Source organism: Herpailurus yagouaroundi, unplaced genomic scaffold (genome assembly GCF_014898765.1).
Source record: "Herpailurus yagouaroundi ecotype Mexico unplaced genomic scaffold, PumYag 29, whole genome shotgun sequence".
Classification (NCBI taxonomy): domain Eukaryota; kingdom Metazoa; phylum Chordata; class Mammalia; order Carnivora; family Felidae; genus Herpailurus; species Herpailurus yagouaroundi.
The window spans coordinates 110,542,878-110,560,431 of record NW_024412377.1 but is presented as its reverse complement, the minus strand read 5'-3'; the positions used below and the strand labels follow the sequence as shown (position 1 = coordinate 110,560,431).

The 17,554-nt window shown below is 41.8% G+C and overlaps 1 long non-coding RNA gene across 1 annotated transcript; it reads left to right on the top strand.

Moving 5' to 3' along the window:
* The first annotated feature begins 1,913 nt into the window (after positions 1–1,913).
* Positions 1,914–17,533, top strand: LOC121015417 (uncharacterized). Its single transcript, XR_005783824.1, has 5 exons — positions 1,914–2,081; positions 2,693–2,811; positions 8,513–8,561; positions 10,486–10,616; positions 16,900–17,533. It is a non-coding gene; the product is annotated as an uncharacterized LOC121015417 (long non-coding RNA).
* The last annotated feature ends 21 nt before the right edge of the window (positions 17,534–17,554 follow it).

Genomic DNA, 17,554 nt, shown 5'->3' with positions numbered 1-17,554 from the left:
AAATGCACAGAAGATTTCATTGTATCCAAGCTGTCAAGAAAGGAGCACTTATTTAAAGTACTTGGTCTGGGGGCGCCTGGGTGGCGCAGTCGGTTAAGCGGCCGACTTCAGCCAGGTCACGATCTCGCGGTCCGTGAGTTCGAGCCCCGCGTCGGGCTCTGGGCTGATGGCTCAGAGCCTGGAGCCTGTTTCCGATTCTGTGTCTCCCTCTCTCTCTGCCCCTCCCCCGTTCATGCTCTGTCTCTCTCTGTCCCAAAAATAAATAAACGTTAAAAAAAAAAATTAAAAAAAAAAAAAAAGTACTTGGTCTGTCCATCTAAGGGTTTAAAAAATTTGTTTTAATGTTTTTATTTATTTTTGAGACAGAGACAGAGCACAAGTGAGGGAGGGACAGAGAGAGAGGGAGACACAGAATCTGAAGCAGGCTCCAGACTCTGAGCTGCCAGCACAGAGCCCAATGCAGATCTTGAACCCCAAACCATGAGATCATGTCCTGAGCCAAAGTTAGACATGTAAGTCACCGAACCACCCAGTTGCCCCTGTGTCAAGGTTTCAAAAGAGTTCGGCTGACCTTACAAGGTGGAAATATAGAGCATTTTAAAATTGTGCCCATTGAATTCTTTAAAGTATGATACTGATTAGAGAAGCTACAAATTGGGACATAGTAATTCCTGGAAGCAAAACTCTGCTCAGAAGAAAAAGAAAAGAAGAAAAAAAAGAGGAGGGAGGAGGGAGAACATTGAGAATGTCATCAATCATATAAGTAAGGGCACTTCTCCTCTCGGAGCTTCAGGTCACTTTTCTGTCTATCGAAAGTACTAAATTATGTGAAGAGACATCTTTTATCCTATGTATAAAGGTGGGGGAGAGGGATGTAAGACATTAAGAGAAGGGCATACTAGTAATTTGAATTCTTTAAGTAATAAAAATTTCTGGAAATACCACTAAATGGAATTATGCTCTTCAGAAGGTTGGACCTCACTCAGTAGTACACTGACTTTAGAAGCTTCTTGGATTACCCGGTGAAAGAATGCAACTCGAGTTGGAGTCGGGAGTTCAGAAGTCATATACATTTAAATCTTAGCGTTTCCTTTTTTTTCCCTTCAGATGTCTGAAGCAACTTTAAATGGGAGCTTCAGTTCCTCATACATCCCCAAACTGCAAAATCGCCTCTAGCTGCTGAGCTCTCTCAATCTCCATTAGACTCATGCCCATTTACTGAGGCCAAAACTGTCCACCTCTTACTGCGCTTGCACGCGCTCTCTCTCTCTCTCTCTCTCTCTCTCTCTCTCTATTTTTTTTCTATTTTTTTTAAATTAGTGCTTCCCTATAGGAAATACAATGAAGTCTTCTCTTGCCCTGAGGTCAGATTCAAGACTTTCAGAGTGTTAGAACAGGCAGAGATCCTAGCACTGAGCTGGTCCAACCTCTCCTTTTCACAGGCGAGGAAACTGGGGTCAGAGTAGTTAAAGAGACTTATCTACAGTCATAGAATGATTTCCTGCAAAATAAAGAACAGTATGGATTGTGTAGAATGACAGGCCTCTGAAGTTACTCAGACTGCATGTGTGTCCCAGATCCACCTTTTGCCCTATGGCCCAAGGCATAACCATAAGCTGTGGTTACAGCTTCTACGTCATATATAGGAAGGGGATAATAAAATATATATGAAGGGTTGCTATGTGGACTAAATGAGAGCTAAAAGAGTGTCTGCCCCAGGATAGACTTTCAATAAACGTCAGTTTCTTTTCTTACAAAGACAAGATTCCAGAAGTCTTCAAATATTTAGGGGATTAAGATGGCCAAATGTCTCAAATTTATTTTAGGCCACATGTAAACGAGGTAGAACTTCTATTCTTAACTGACTTCTGTAATCTGTACCATTTCCTAAAACCCCTTATCTCCATAGGAACTCCTTGAAACAAAAATATTTCCACCAATGGCAGAACGCAGTACTCCTGTGCCTTCCTCTTGAAGCCTGAAAAGTGCTTTTTCTTCACACTGGGAGGGGGAAGGGACCTTCCTGACATTGGCCTATATTACTCAGGATGTAGCTCAAGATCCAGAAGATGGGCCTCCTGGTAAGATTCACATAGCAATCATAGAAAATCGGGCTCAGCACTTGGTGTAGAATCAGGAAAATTACAAGATGAATGGACCGTTGTGAATATGAAACATAGCCTGTTCTTTAAAGTGAAAAGGAAGGAAAGAAAGACCCTGGCAATTATCGCCCTGTAAACATCAGTTCCAGCTGTAATAAGTGTGTGTGTGTGTGTGTGTGTGTGTGTGTGTGTGTCTGCATGTGTGTATGTGTGTGTGTGTGTGCACGCACACACGCGTGTGGTTAAGTAGCAGGAAAGTGATGATATCAGGAACAATAAGTGGCTTAGGCTTCAAAGAAACAAATCATGCCAGCACAATAGCTTTTTTTTTTTTTTGACAGAGTTATGAATAGATGGTGGGGAAATGCAAGAGATGTAATATATCTTATGTTAGTAAAGATTTGATATGTCTCAGGAAATTTTATTTGCAAAATTAGCTACAAGATCACAAAGAAAGGTTATTGATAAATTGCAAAGTATCTGGTGGTAGGAAGGTGCAGAGATGGCCGCCAGGGATGGCCTTATTTAACAGTTTCATCATTAATTTGGAAGAGGGAGTGAATCTTTCTCTGTGTTCATAAAAATTGCAGGTTATACGAAATCAGGACATGGTGTGAACACTGATCAGCCAGGGACTGACACAAAGTGGTCCCCAAAGAAGGAAGATTGGACAGAAACAAGAGGCAACTGAGAAGAGCCACATTTTTAGGTCTGTTTTGATTTACCTTTCTTGTAGTGCATAAAATGAGAATGTGATAGCCAAGTGGGGTGACACAGACATGGAGAAGAAGATGGGCAACAGAAAGGAATCTGTTCAACACACACTCGTGGGGACCCTCATTTGCTGGGGCCAGGGTGTGCCAAGTTCTGCACGTGGACTTTGTGCTGTGTGAGCAGGTACTCAGACAAGGCTCAGGGATATTAGGAATCCTGCAATAGGAGAGGAACTTAAAATTTTGCATAATCTGACCATTACGCATCAGGTATAATTTGACATAGATTTGACTTCCTTGACTTCTAGGAATTCTGTAGATTTACATTGTATCTGTAGGTCAGTGGTCCACTTTGAGTTAAGCTTTGTAATAGGTATGAGGTATGGGTCAAGGCAAAATTTTTTTGCATAGGGATATCCAGCACCATTTTTTGAAAAGACTGTCATTTCCTCTTGAATTGTCCTTCTTTGTCAAAAATCGGTTCTCATCCATGTGTCAGTCTACTTCTAGAATATTTGTTCTGTTCCACTGGTGTGTGTGTCCATCCTTTTGCCAGTAACTCACTTTCTTGATTACTGTAGCTTTATAGTAATTCTTGAAATCACCTAATGTAAGTCCTGCAACCTTGTTCTTCTTTTTCAAAATTGTTTAGGCTATTCTAGTTCCTTTCTTCTTTCATGTAAGTATTATAAACATACTAACATATAGGGTCAATCCATGAACACAGGGTATCTCTCCATTTCTTTAGGTTCCTTTGATTTCTCTCATCAGTAGTTTTTTTAAAGGTATGGATCCTGCACTTGGTGCTATTGTAAATGATATTGTTTTTTTTTTTTTTTAATTTCACATTCCGATTTTTTATTGCTTGTATATAAAAATACAAATGATTTTTGCATATTGACCATGTACCTCATGGCCTTGCTGAACTGACCTATTAATTCTAAGGCCTTTTTGTAGATTGTTTGGAATATCATAACAGGCAATCATGTCATCTGTGACAGAGAATTTTATGTCTTCTTTTTCAATCTGTATGGATTTTATTTGTTTTTATTGCCTTATTGCCCTGACTAGGACTTCTAGTACAATGTTGAAGAAGAATGGTAAGAGAAGAAACTCCTGTCTTTTCCCCATCTTAGGAGCAAGGCAGTGAGTCTCCATATATGATGTTAGCTGTAGGCTCCCAGCATATGTCTTTTATCTTAAGAGAGTTCCTCTCTATTCCTAGTTTCCTGGGAGGTTTTAATCATGAATGGATGTTGGATTCTGCCAAGAAAATTTTGCATCCATTTCAAGAATCAAATAATGATTTTTTGCTTTAGATTCTCTGTTATCTTTTAGAGAAGCTAAAAGTGAAATTGTGAATTTATATCATACCACATTTCTTAATTTTATATAGAACTAAGTTTTTGTCTGATATCATATCCCTTCTACTGGAAGACCTTTTTAAAAACATTTCTTGCAGGCTACATATGATGGCAATAAATATTATGTTTTTCTTTGTCTGATAAATTCTTTATTCCTCCTTCATTTTTAGAAGATATTTTTTCCAGGGGTAGAATTCTGAATTGACAGATTTTTTTTTCCTTTTGGTCATTTCATTGTTCTTTGGATTGTATAGTTGCTGACAAGAAGTGTATTATAATTCTCATCTTTGTTTATCTATCTGTATTGTGTTCTTTTTCTCTAGCTGTCTTTAACATTTCTTCCCCTCTCCTTTGGCTTTGAGCAGTTTGGATATGATGCTGGTAGAGGGGTTTGTGTGTGTGTGTGTGTGTGTGTGTGTGTGTGTGTGTGTGTGTTTAGTATTTATCTTGCTTAGTCTTCTCTGAATTTCTTAAAGTTGATATTTGATACTTGTCATTGACTTTGGAAATTTTGCAGCCATTATTTCTTCTCTTTTCCTCTCTTTTCTTTCTGGGATTCTAAGTATACATACACTAGACCACTTATATTCTGACAGCCCTGAGATGGAAAGAGGCTGTCTCTGAGGTGCAGCAAAAATGGATGACCTAATGCTCAGGGTAAGGCAGCCACTGAGAAAAAACCCGTATTTGTTTATTTAGCATTAGTGTTACTCTCTGTGTTTCAGTTTTTGTAATTTATGTTGACATATCTTCAAGTTCACGGATTCTTCCTTCAGCTGTGTCAAGCCTACTGATGAGGTCTTTGAAGGCATCACTGAAGGCTCTGCTACTGTACTTTTTTCACTTAAGCATTTTTATGTGACTTTTGCTTATAGTTTTCATTTCTTTGCTGAAATTACCTATCTTATCTTGCATTTTGTCCTCCTTTCCTGTTAGAGTCCTTAATATATTAATCATAGTTATATGAACTTCCGGGTCTGAAAGTTCCAACATTTGCATCATATCTGGTTTGGTTCTTTTGTTTGCTTTGTCTCTTTGCAGTGTCTTGTTTACCTTTTTTTTTTTTCACTTGCTTCATAACTTTTTTGTTGAGAGCTGGACATCTTCTGTAGAATGGTAGAGGCTGAGAGAATTTTATGCTGAAACTGGGCATGGTTTTCTTATGCTAGTCCTTTACTCTGCAGTTTTAAATGAATCCAGTAAGGACTTGAGCTGTGTTTAGGGTTTATTGTTGCCATGGTTACCCACAATGCATCGCATGCTCCAGATGCCTCTAGTTCAGGATGGGGGCTGGTTCACTATGGGGTTTTTCTCAGTGGCTGCCTTACCCTGAGCATTAGGTCATCCATTTTTGCTGCACCTCAGAGACAGTCTCTTTCCACACTATTGCAATACTCCCTACAGAAGCCCATTGTTACTTGACATGTGTTAGCTTGGTGATGTTGACAGGGGCCTCTATTGTTCAGATAATATGTCAGACTTAGATAGTCACTGGGCCCTTGTGTCTTATGGGCTTTCACTGCTTTGTCAGTCCTCCTGCCTCTGCCCTGAGTTTAGAAGATTTCGTTTTTCTTTTTTCTTCCTCAGCTACAATAGGTTTTTGACAGTGCCTTAGAGTGACCATGTTTGTTTCCCTTCTTCCCACTGTATAAGGCTTGTGTTCCATAGGGGAAGTATGCGAAGGATCATGGAGAAGGGAGCCCTCACTTTCCCACAGCCCTGCCATTCACCTTCTACAAGCATATACTCCAAAGGATGCTTTCTCATGACCCTCACCATTATGTTTTGTGAGCACATGGGTAGGTTACTTAGAAAAGAGTGTACACGTGTGTAAAAATCTAATGCCCCCGGCAATCCTATATTCTCTACATTACTCACTTATACCCCGCCTTTGTTGACCTACACTCAATCCTCACCAATTTGTTCACAATTTTAGCTAAATTCTTCTTACCATTGTCCAGGTGCATGTGTCCCAGGTAAGAAAATGGCCTCACCTCCTCTGTCTTTGTAAGCAGCTGTCATTCCTTACCTCTCTGACAGGGTAAAGAGAAGGTGTGGATTTGCCATTTGCCTGCTTTTGTGTGTGTATGTTGTTGCTGTGTTTGCTGCTGTTGTTTTTGTAAGGATGAGTGTGATACTCTTTCCAGCTTTCTGTGTCCCCAGATGGAGCAGAGAGTGTCTTTTTCTTTTGATAAGACAACTAGAAATCTGCCGTGTGTTTGAGACCAGATCCCATTCTGTCCCCCCATGCCTCTCCCTTTCTTGTGGCAGTGATTTTAGGGATTTGGAATTAAAGGTCCTAATGGAGAACTGAAAAATACACTCCCCTTGTAGGTAAAATGGGATCCACCTCCTGTATTGATTTGAATCATTTGATATTTGCTCTAGAGTCCATTTTGGATATTTTTTCATTATTCTCCTGATCATCAATAAAATCTTCAGAAATTCTCATGTGTTGAGAGAGCATGTGAATTACGTTATTACACATTTATTTACCCTTGATAACACTTCACAGAAGCTTTCCTAAACCACATTTCCCACTTCCTGTTTCAAAGGTATAAAGCCAACAGGCTATTCCATTATTTCAAACAATAAAAGAAATCATTCAATTAGTAGTATGTCAGATGAAAGGGACACTTTGAATTGTGGCATTATTCTGAACGTATGAAAAGCAAAGTCTGCACCTGTCATAACTATGGGATGAGGCATGAATATTCTATACATTTCTGATTAATCAAAATCCACGCAAAAATATCAGTCAGATCAGAAGAGTCAGAATTGATTAAACCATATTTAGCTTATCTGTATTGTCCTGGTATCACACAGATTAGAATAGAAGCCAGTGTGATAGCGTGAGAACAAAAGACTTGTCAACCTGACACTATTTTAAACACAGAAACAAATGGAATCTTGCAAACCAATCCTGATTAACTAAACCTGACTCTACCTTGAAAAACATAATGGTATTTTTATGATTTTAATATGGTTATCAGCACATCCCTTCTATTCTAAGGTATCTAGACACATAATCTTCAGGTATTGGGAAATAGCATCTCCAATTTGAGAATAACATGGTCTGCAGTATGCCAGCCACATACAGGAAACTACAGGGCAAACTTGTCTCTGGTGTGATTAAAAGCTCACTTGAAAGGACCTCTTTGCATGTGGAACTTTTCTGGGCAAAGGATAGAGGGCTTCTTTGTCTTCAAAGAGCTTCAAAGGATATACAGAAAAAAGCATGTGCAAACTGGAGAATCAGATGTGTGAGGTAAGGAAAGTATTAACGTTTTATGCTCAGATGATGCCTAGTATCTCAAGCCCCCTACACCTTGGCTTCTTCCCCCAAACAAAATCTGTTCATATATAAACGGGCAGAACAAAGCTCCACCTGATCCCTTCCATTGCTGTTGTGCTGGGCAGGCTGAAGGCTTTGGAATACTGGGTGGCTATGGATGGTGACTGTGGATGCAAAGGTGGACTGTAATAGTGGGGGCCACTGCTGGGGATGATCTTCCCTGCCTGGCCTCAGAGGACCTTGCAGTGGGCAGATGTAGCCCTGGGTCTGTCCTCTACCTGACTAGAATGTATTTTGCGAACGACTTATTCACCATGCCTTTTACTACCATATTACCCACCTGAAGATTAAATCTTACACTCCCTGAGAAGCTGGAAGATAAGTTGAGCATGCTCCCGAAGCTTTTCCTCTCCGCTCTCGGTGTCCTGAAACTCAACCCCATTGGGTCCCTACAGCCCATTTTTTGGACTAGGAGGCCTCCCTCCCTCCCGTGATCCACAGCAGCATTTCTGATGGAAGAGGCTGCTGGTCCTTCCACCCTGGTGGGCAGAGGGTGATGTGGTGAGCTCTTTCAAGAGGGATGTGTGCATTTAAAAAAACAAAACAAAACAAAACTCCATCTCTGCCAAAACCTATAAATACTTTCAATAAAGGCATTTTCTCTTTTGTTTCTAAGAAGAGAATAGCGTGGTGGGGGACAACATAAATTTTAAAGTCCACAATTTGTTCCATTCAAAACCAATTAGCAATCAGAGCGACAGTGGGCTTTTTCTGGGCTTCCCGCAGCATCAATACCACAACAGCTCTTCCCAAGCTAGCTGAGTTGAAATATTCTCACCTGACATCCCTTTTTTTTGTTGTTGTTAACCCACCCCCCCCTCCCCTTTTTTGGTTTACTTTTCTTTAAATCCACAAACTTTATTCATTGGCAAGCAATGGAAAGAAGTTTGACTTATAACATTTACAAAGGCAGGGCCAAAGCCTCTCATTTAAAACTCACTGACCACTCACAGGAACACTCCTCTATTTGACTTGCAGTGAAATTCCACTTTGATAAACCCTCTGGAAGAAATCGTTTTTTACAAAGGTAAGATATTTATTTATTTATTTATTTATCTATCTATCTATCTATCTATCTACTTACTTAAGAAAGAGCTCATGTGATTGGGGGAGAGGGGCAGAGAGAGAGAGAGAATTTTAAGCAGACTCCACACTTAGCATGAAGCCTGATACAGGGCTTGATCCCATGACCCTGGGATCATGACCTGAGCTGAAATCAAGAGTCAGGCGCTAAGCTTACTGAACCACCCAGGTGCCCCCTCAAAAGTGAGATGTTTTAGACTCAAATTTTCCTCAAATGCTCTAGATAAGAGATCCCTTTTAAAAAAACTTCTCTAATTCTAGTCCATCCTAGGTGTTCATAACCCTGATACTCTAGCCACATGAAAAGATGTTTTAATAATTTGCTCCTGTAATATCAATCAAATCTGCTCCATTACATATTCTAGAATTCGTGTCCTATTCTGAGGGGAGTATCTACGAATGGGTAGTAATGAAACTTCTACAGATTAAAAGATCAATCATTTTTAATGTTAAAACTTTTTAACATGGGTATTACTTTTTCAACGTTTATTTATTTTTGGGACAGAGAGAGACAGAGCATGAACGGGGGAGGGGCAGAGAGAGAGGGAGACACAGAATCGGAAACAGGCTCCAGGCTCTGAGCCATCAGCCCAGAGCCCGACGCGGGGCTCGAACTCACGGACCGCGAGATCGTGACCTGGCTGAAGTCGGACGCTTAACCGACTGCGCCACCCAGGTGCCCCAACATGGGTATTACTTTTTAAAACTGTGTGATCAGAGAAAGGGGAACTCTTTTCCACTGTTGGTGGGAATGCAAACTGGTGTAGCAACTCTGGAAAACAGTATGAAGTTTCCTCAAGAAGTTAAAAATAGAATTACCTTACTATCCAGCAGGGATAAATACTAGGTATTTACCCCCAGGGTCCAAAAATACTGATTTGAAGGGATAGAGGTACCCTGATGTTTACAGCAGCACTATCAACAATAGCCAAATTATGGAAAGAGCCCAAATGTCCAAAGACTGCTGAATGGATAAAGAAGATGTGGTGTATATATGCAATGGAATACTAGTCAGCCATCAAAAAGAATGAAATCTTGCCATTTGCAACTATGTGGATGGAACTGGAGGGTATTATGCTAAGTGAAATAAGTCAGTTGGATAAAGACAAATAACATGTGATTTCACTTATATGTGGAATTTAAGAAACAAAATAAATGAACATGGGCGGTGTGGGGAAGAGAGACAAACCATAAAACAAACTTTTAACTTTAGAGAACGAACTGAGGGTTGATGGACAGGAGGTAGGCAGGGGGTTGGGTTAAATGGGTGATGGTACTACGGAGAGCACTTGTTGAGATGAGCACTGGGTGTTGTATGTAAGTGACGAATCACTCAATTCTACATCTGAACCTAATATTATACTATACGTTAAGTGACTGGAATTTAAATGAAACTTGAAGAAAAATAAATGCCATTGACCAAAGCTAATTAGGCAGAGATGTTTTAGAGTAAGAAATCTAAGTGATTGGCAAAAAAACTGGAGGCAGGTGAGGAGAAAGAGGGACAAAGTGGGGATGACAATTTTGACACAAGGCATTGGTTTGCAATTTTGTGCTTTCTGCATGCCAGAAGTAACGATGAAGGAAGATGGATGAACAGAAAATGTTTGTGCCAGGACTGAGAAAGCATGGATGTTGAGTGACATCATGAACATAAAGTGGAGTCCAAGGGCTATGTCTTCCTATGGAAAGTTTGTAATGCTGTAGTAAGAAATGCCATTTGTTTAGTGAGTAGAGAGCTGTGCTTCAGAGACCATCAATTTGGTTCCACACAGAAGTGAAATGTTAGCCTGTGTTTCCTATTAGCTGTTGTGGGCACTGGTGGTGATCTTCTCAGCATCCGACTCTGTTTTGTCCTGTCCCAACAGAACTTGGACTTGTTCAGGTATCCCCCAGGCTTCCACACACCCCAGGAGACATGGGAAGCTGACCCCCCACTCCACAGTTCGCAGGAGTGAGCCTGCTTTAATAAGGATCATCTTGTTCCTGCAGAGGAGAGGTGAACAAGCCTTTCCTGTGAAGGGCCAGATAGTAAACACTTTAGGCTCTGTGGTCAGACACCCCTGTGGCGACCACTCAGGCCACTGTAGTGCAAAAGCAGCTCAAACAACACATAAATGAATGGGTGTGGCTGAGTTCCAAGGAAACTTTACTTGGGAACACTAAATTGTTAATTCCTTATAGTGTTCACCTCATAAAATGGCATTCTCTTTTTTGATTCTTTTCAACAACTTGAAAATATAAAAACCGTTTTTCAGCTGGCAGGCGGTACAAAACCAGACACTGGGTTGAATCTGGCCCGTGGGCTCTAGTCTGTTGACACTTGTTCTAGAGACCAGCACTTCTTTTTTTTTTTTTTTTTTAATTTTTTTTTCCAACGTTTTTTATTTATTTTTGGGACAGAGAGAGACAGAGCATGAACGGGGGAGGGGCAGAGAGAGAGGGAGTCACAGAATCGGAAACAGGCTCCAGGCTCCGAGCCATCAGCCCATAGCCTGACATGGGGCTCGAACTCACAGACCGCGAGATCGTGACCTGGCTAAAGTCGGACGCTTAACTGACTGCGCCACCCAGGCGCCCCATAGGGACCAGCACTTCTAACAGCATTTTGAGGGATAGTGGAAATGTTCTATAAGTGGCCACATGTGACTTTGAGTACTCGAAATGTGTCTGGGGTGAATTATTGTGTTTTAATTCTATTTAATTCTAAATAATTTAAATGTAAACAATCTCCTTCGGCTAATGTAATAAGGAATCTTCATTTTGGATGTTTGCTGACAGCTTTTAGGCCTCACGCCTCTGTCTTCCCCTTGTGCCTGCATTTATGCAAGCAGATAAGAAAGCCTAGGAGCTCCTCCTTTGCAGCAATGGGAGATTCTAACCACCCAAGCCCTTGCCTGCACCCAGGAACTCTCTTACTGGTCCCACCCATGACTATAATAAAGAACCGGGCCAGTCCCCTTTCCCTGCTCTCTTGAACTATTTTGAACCTGCTTGAGAGGGCTGCTGTGCTCTCGAGAGAGACATGAATTATGTGAGCTATCAAACCTTTCATATCCTCCTGGTGTATATGTGGCATCATCCGCTTTGACATCCAAACCAAATTTCGGGTGAGGGTTCATTTGCCTCTCGAGGTGACCATAACAGTGAGTCATTATCGTGTTGGACAGCACAGGTCACAGAATACTATGGGTACAGGGTAGGTGACTCTGGAGTTGGACTACTGAGAAAACAATGAGAAGTTAGGGATGTCTGGGAAATTTCTTTTTAATTTTTCGGAAATAATCCTCTTTCTTTGACTCAGTGTGAACGTGGAATTCTGCAGTCCATTTGCTGCTGGCATCTGTGTTTTGCCTATAAGGGGAAGCAGCCTTAGAGAATGAAATTGAGGGGCGCCTGGGTGGCGCAGTCGGTTAGGCGTCCGACTTCAGCCAGGTCACGATCTCGCGGTCCGTGAGTTCGAGCCCCGCGTCAGGCTCTGGGCTGATGGCTCGGAGCCTGGAGCCTGTTTCCGATTCTGTGTCTCCCTCTCTCTGCCCCTCCCCCGTTCATGCTCTGTCTCTCTCTGTCCCAAAAATAAATAAAAAACGTTGAGAATGAAATTGATCCTGTGATGGGATAGTGAGTCTTTAATGACAGTATTAAGCTGCTGGATCAGCCTCTTCTTGAAGCTGCCACCTCCTCTCAGCTTCCAGGGATGTGATTTCTGAATCAGATTTCTGTTAGTCTGAAACAGCCTAACATATATAATTGATTCTAAGAACCACACTCCCCAACCCAATTTTAAAATCTCTAAAACTGTAATCAGTCTTACAGTCTATAGTACAGCATAGTTTATTGGGAGAATCTTCTTTCTTCTTTGCAACACATAGGATAATATTGTGTCTTAAAATGTGGTGTCTTAGATCAGATGAACTGCTATAGATTTGACGACTACTTTAGGCTTTGGGATTTCTTTCTACTTCTGGCTTTTAATGCTTTAAGTAAGCTTTTGTTCTAAGATAATCTTTCCTTTAAGTTTGCAATAACCCCCAATATTATAAAGCTGTATTTTCAGGTTAGCACATCTTCAGAGCATGCCTAGTTGAACTTTAGTGCCAGGGTAAGATTTTATTACCTGAACAATACGTTCTCGTTTGTGAACTAAAGGCAATATGCAAAACATCATCCAAAAGTGGAGAGATCATTTGGGAATATCAACTAAATTAAAAAATATTGTTAAGGGGCTGACATATTCTAGCGCTATTCAAGCACTGAATGAACTGGCCTTGGATGAAATGAAAAAGAGTGTATCTGCTTAATTGTATGCTTGATGCACTCCATTGTCCCTGCCTACTGGTGGGCAAACTTAACTGTGAATTACATTTCTGTTATTATTCGATTTTTAACATTCTCTTTGTTTTATTGCAAAAATTCAGCCTAATGCAAGCATATTATTATGGGTTTTAAGTCAAGAACCACCAAGCATTGCCATTAATTCAAACATACTGAAATCCAAAATAAATACCCTCTTTCAAGAGCCAAAACTCCCAATTATGTTGAATTCTTTTATTACAAAAAGGGCCTTCTTGCCAGCCTTCCCTCTACTCCACCCCAAAACTGTATCCAAATGGGAACAAGAAACTGTAATGGAAAATAAAGTCCTATTTCATAATTTCAACAAAAAGATAAAACACCTAGAAAAATATGTGACCTATTTGCAGAAGAGTACAAAAGTTTGACATCTATAAAAGAAGTCGAATAAATAGATTAATATAATGGTTTTGTGTTGAAAAAGTAATGTCAGTCTTACACAAAATACTTAGTAGATTTATGAAATCCTCATAAAAACCCAAGATAAATGGGGAGAAGGGAGTGCAATACAGTAATTTTAAAGACGAAGGGCCAAAATAATCAAGAATATATTGAAAGTAAAGACTAATGAAAGAGAATCTGCCTTACCAGATAATGCAACTCCAATAATTAAAGCAGTGCGCTACTGACAACAGAATTGGCAGATGGATCAATGTAATGGATTTGATAGCCCAGAAATCGACCCCAGTATAGATGCGAGCTTAGTATATATTAAAGGTGGCATCACAAATCAGTGAAAAAAGGAACCATTATTGAATAAGTGGTCCTGGAACCGATGGTTAACTATTTGGAAGAACACAGTCAAATTACCACTCTAAAATAAATTGCAGCGGGTGACCTTTGACCTATTAAATGCTAGAGGTAAATATAGAATGAGAAGTACTCTTTCAGCATAAATGAATCAGAAGAAATCATAAGGAAAGTAAATCACAATAGAAGATGTAGCATATGTGTCTGTCTCCTCTCTTGTCCTCAGTGCCCATGAAATAGATAAGAAAGAATAGAATGAAAGAATCAAATCCTACGTAAAACAAACAAATAAAGTAAGTACCGTTACCAGAAAGTGATAAAGCTCTGGAAGATAGAAAGTAGAGAAACTATAGTCCAAAGCAACAAAGGAAAGGTCCTCCGCAGATAAGAACTATTCTCCCCAATAAAGCCCTAAAGCAGGCGTTCTTGAGGATGGTCCCCCGACCAGCAGCAGAAACTCCTGGGAACTTATTAAAAATGCAAATTCCTAAGTCTCAGTGCAGACCTACAGAGTTAGAAATTTGTGGAGTGGGTCCCGACCACCTGGATTTTTAAATTTTTTTTTTTTTCTTTTTCAACGTTTATTTTTATTTTTGGGACAGAGAGAGACAGAGCATGAACGGGGGAGGGGCAGAGAGAGAGGGAGACACAGAATCGGAAACAGGCTCCAGGCTCCGAGCCATCAGCCCAGAGCCTGACGCGGGGCTCGAACTCACAGACCGCCAGATCGTGACCTGGCTGAAGTCGGACGCTCAACCGACTGCGCCACCCAGGCGCCCCCCGACCACCTGGATTTTAACACGCCTTCCAGGTGGTTCTGATAAACATAGCATTCAAGAACTCCTTTTCTAGGAGGGCTCCTGGGTGGCTCAGTCAGTTAAGTGTCCAACTTTGGCTCAGGTCGTGATCTCACGGTTCATGAGTTCAAGCCCTGCGTTGGGCTATGTGCTGTCAGCTCAGAGCCTGGAGCCTGCTTCAGAGTCTGTGTCTCCCTCTCTCTCTGCCCCACCCCTGCTCGCACTGTCTCTCTCTGTCTCTCAAAAACAATAAACATTGAAAAAATTTAAAAAAAAAAGAACTGTTCTAGGAAAACTCCATGGACAAATACAGATGTTAAAGGGATAATCAGCAGGATAATTACATAATGGTCTACATTCCTAGCAGCTGGGCCCATAGAGCCTCCTCTTTACTGCCCATAACACTGAGGACAACTTTTTGTGTAGGGAAAGTGCCTAATGTCAGTGTGGGGGCAGTAGGGAAAGTGGAGCAGAGACTTAGAATTTCATACCCCCTTAATGCTAGCAGAGAGAGGAGGAAGAGCTTTTTCTCCCCAGAATGATTTATATACAACATGGCTCTCTGAAGTGGTTGTTCTGACAAGGGGGACTCTTAAGAGTTGTTGTGGAGCTGAGGAAGCAGGCATGCACCCCAGACAAGTCACTGCCACCAGGTAGAAACTGAGCCTCCTCATCTGGAAGTCAAAATATCCTTCTCGCCATCTGGCCCCATCTTGTCCACTGCACTCACCTATACTCAGAACTCTTATTCATCAACAGGAAAACAAGCATGCCATACAGCTTTGGAAAATTTGCCTTCGGCTTAGAGTAGCCATTGTTTTCTGTAGAGAGTCAGATAGTAAATGCTTTTGGCTTTGCACATCAGTTCTCTGTCCCAGCTACTTAGCTCTGCCACAGTAGCACAACAGCAGCCAGGGAGCACATGCACAGTGTGTGTGTATACAGTAGGAGTCGTCTTCCTGGCACGTATCCCACTGGGTGTTCTCCGAGCTTCCTGGATATGTGCTTTACTTTCTGACATTAATTTGGGAAGTTCTCAGTCATCATGATTTCAAATGTTTCTTCTATTCCTTTCTGTCTTCTCCTTCTGTTCCTCCCATTACTCACATTATACCCTTTGTTGATGTCTAGTTGTCTTACAGTTCCTGGCCACTCTGTTCTGGATTTTGTTGTTGTTGTTCAGTCTTTTTTCTCTTTGGTTTTCAGTTGTGGTCATTTCTGTTGAGCTGTCCTAAAGCTCAGAGATTCTTTGCTCAGCCCTGCCCAGTCTCTCATCAAAGGCATTCTTCATTTCTGTTAGTGTTTTTGATCTCTGACATTTCTTTTTGGTTCTTTCTTGGAATTTCCATCTCTCTGCTCACAGTGCCCATCTGTTCTCACATGCTGTCTACTTTGCCCTGCGTATGTTAATCGTAGTGGTTTTAAATTCCTGCCTGGTCTGATGATTCCAACATCCCTGCCATTATCTGCGTCTGGTTCTAATGCTTGCTCTGTCTCCTCAATCTGTGTTTTTCACCTTTCACTATGCCTTGTAATTTTTTTCTGATAGCCAGACACAATGGGCTGGGTGAAAGAAACTGCTGTGAGTAAGCCATTAGTAATGCAGTGGGAAGTGTGGGGACAGAGAAGTGTTCTATAGTCCTATTAGCAGATCTCCATGTTCGAGTGAGCCTATCCTGGACTGTGAACCCCACACATGTGAACCCCAGCCCCTTGCCCCTTAGGTAGGACAGTAGGGCTAGAAGGGGCCAGAGTTGGATATTTCCCTTCCTTTGGGTTAGGTTCTGGAAAAAGCCCAGCACGTGAGGCTGTGGTTAAATAGTTTCTCCTGTGGGCAGATACTGTTAAGACCAGAATGCTCTGACGTTGTTCAAAATAGTTCCTTTTCCCCTCTCACTGGGGAAGCATGTGGGGGTTTTGCTCTGATGTGCACTGTGAGGACCTGGTAACACTCCTGGAGGTAAAACTCTCTCAAGGGTGGGGACTCCCCCCCCCCCCCCGCAAAGACTGGATCCTTCTAGAGTTTTTCCCTCTCAGAGTTTGTCCTCGCTTAGTGCCCACCGGTTTGTCAGCTGTAGTTCAAGTTTTCCTCCTGCATGCTCCTTCCCGCAGACGCTGTGCTCTGGTGGATGGTGGTTCTGTTTGCCTGTCAGTCTCGCCACTTCTAAGGGCTGCCATTTGCCCTACAACCATACTTCTCGTATGCGTTGAAGAGAAGTTGTTGACTTCTCAGTTTGTTCAGCCCTTTACTTGTTAGGACGGAGTGGCAAGCTTCTTCCATGCAGAACTAGAAACCAGAAGTCGAAGGATGAAATCTTAAGGAATGGGCTCTCAACCTGAATTTAACGAATGGGCTTATTAATCACCTGATTTCTATTCCAGCCTACACTGGCAGTAGAGATAAAGTGGCTTTCATTGGAAACTCTGGCCGGACAACGAAATGAAGAACACCGGGAAGCAGGGGAACAGACCAGGGCTCTCAGAGCTTAGCAGGGAGACATTACAAAAGCCACAGAAGAGATGGCAGTTTGGGGAGAGGAGGCATCCAGCTAAACGGTTCTCATGGAAACCAAGCGTACCAGTTGCATGAGAAGGAGCTGAAGGGACCAGGATGAGGGCTGCTTGATCCTGACAGGTAGCTGCTAATTAGCAATCAAAACCTAATTGAGATTAACAGCTGTTTTTCTAGTACAGTTACTAACAGGGAGGCAGAAATGGTATGAAGATCATCCAAGCTCTACAAGCTGCATTTTAACATCAGAAACTACGAGAATAGAGCAATGTGCCAAGCGAGCAGGGAGATGAAAGCGGGCCATGAACACAGAGCTGAGCTGACAGGCCAGAGAAGGCTGGATCCATAGGACCAATTAGGATGTCTACAGGGGTGCTGGAGGCAGATTAAAGGGGCAGGATGCAAACAACAATAGAGCGTCTATTCACTGGCTGGTGTGGCCGAGCGACAGCCTGGCACTCCTGGAGAGAAGGGCACATGGGCGGGCGCAGCTCTCTTAGCTATCAGCCGGGCCTCGGGTTAGGC